The sequence below is a fragment of the Echinops telfairi genome, unplaced genomic scaffold (genome assembly GCF_000313985.2).
Source record: "Echinops telfairi isolate 266 unplaced genomic scaffold, ASM31398v2 ScPeMD7_1713;HRSCAF=2227, whole genome shotgun sequence".
Classification (NCBI taxonomy): domain Eukaryota; kingdom Metazoa; phylum Chordata; class Mammalia; order Afrosoricida; family Tenrecidae; genus Echinops; species Echinops telfairi.
In genome coordinates, this window is record NW_022105611.1 from 19,793,002 (window position 1) to 19,794,240 (window position 1,239).

Here is a 1,239-nt window from a genome sequence, read left to right on the forward strand (position 1 = left end):
GGGGGGGAGGGGAAAAATTGAGGAGCTGATACCAAGGGCTCAAGTAGAATGTAAATGTTGAGAATGATGATGGCAACAAATGTACACATGTGCTTGACACAATGGATGGATGGATTGTGATAAGTTGTACAAGCCCCCAATAAAATGATAAAAAAAAAAACAATAGTTTTCTCCTTGATTATTAGCCCATGAGAGAAAATCAGTGCCTGTGTAAAAAGTGAGGTGATGGCAGACAGAGCACCCAGGAGGGAAACACACTGGAGGAGAACTTTCCCAAGGATTCATAGCTAAGACCGACCATGTATGATAGGGTGCAGCATTTAGAGAGAGAGCTACTAAAGGGGTCTTAATCTCAGTATGACTGGCTGTGAAATAGAGTTCTTCTAGAATGACGAGTGGAGCTCAACATGCATATATGCATTTATCTACAATTTTAAAAAGACACCTGGAGTCATTGTGAATTAGACTCAACTCAATGGCAAATTTTTGGAATGTGCACATTAATGTGGAAGAAAACATTAAAGCTTCAGTTAACTGGAAATTGGGCCCGAGTGTAACACTCCTTTATAGTGATGTTGGCTAAAGATGATGGTATGCTTATGTATACATAAGCAGATACAGATGATAAAATAGTTAAAAACATGTTTCTTCTTTTTCTGTATCTTTTATATACACTTCTATACTATCCTTGTTTACCTGTCCAACTTTGAACTATCTCATGAAGTCTTTGAGTTCAGGAGGCTGGCAGGGTGATTATACAAGATATTAAAAAAAATAATAGTTGTACCAAATGGAAATTCTCAGAGGAAAACAGGTAAGTCGAAATCATCATGGATTTACCGAGTAGAAGGGCTTTCTAGAGAAGGCTGAAATTTGATAGATGGGACCTGGCTAGTCAGAAGACAGGGGGAATGAACTGCTAAGCCAAGGAGAAGAAGCATGTCTAGAAAGACCTGGGCCGTTGGTTTAACACAGTCCACAAACGCCGTGTTCTTCTACATCCTATTCTTTGGGATTTCAAAAAGGTGCTACAAACATAGGATTGAGAAAATTAAGCTTTCTCCCATTCCAAGATCCTTTCTGGATTCATCAACTATGAAGTCTAGACCACATGGTACTTTACTTAAACCAATCTATCAGGACTCTCAAATGATTCTTTTTTTAATCATTTTATTAGGGGCTCATACAACTCTTATTACAATCCATACATACATCAATTGTGTAAAACATATTTGTACA

The 1,239-nt window shown here is 37.9% G+C and overlaps 1 protein-coding gene across 1 annotated transcript in view; it reads right to left on the minus strand.

Moving 5' to 3' along the window:
- Positions 1-1,239, minus strand: part of PAAF1 (proteasomal ATPase associated factor 1) — a 45,132-nt gene that overhangs the window by 34,777 nt on the left and 9,116 nt on the right. The window lies entirely within an intron of this gene.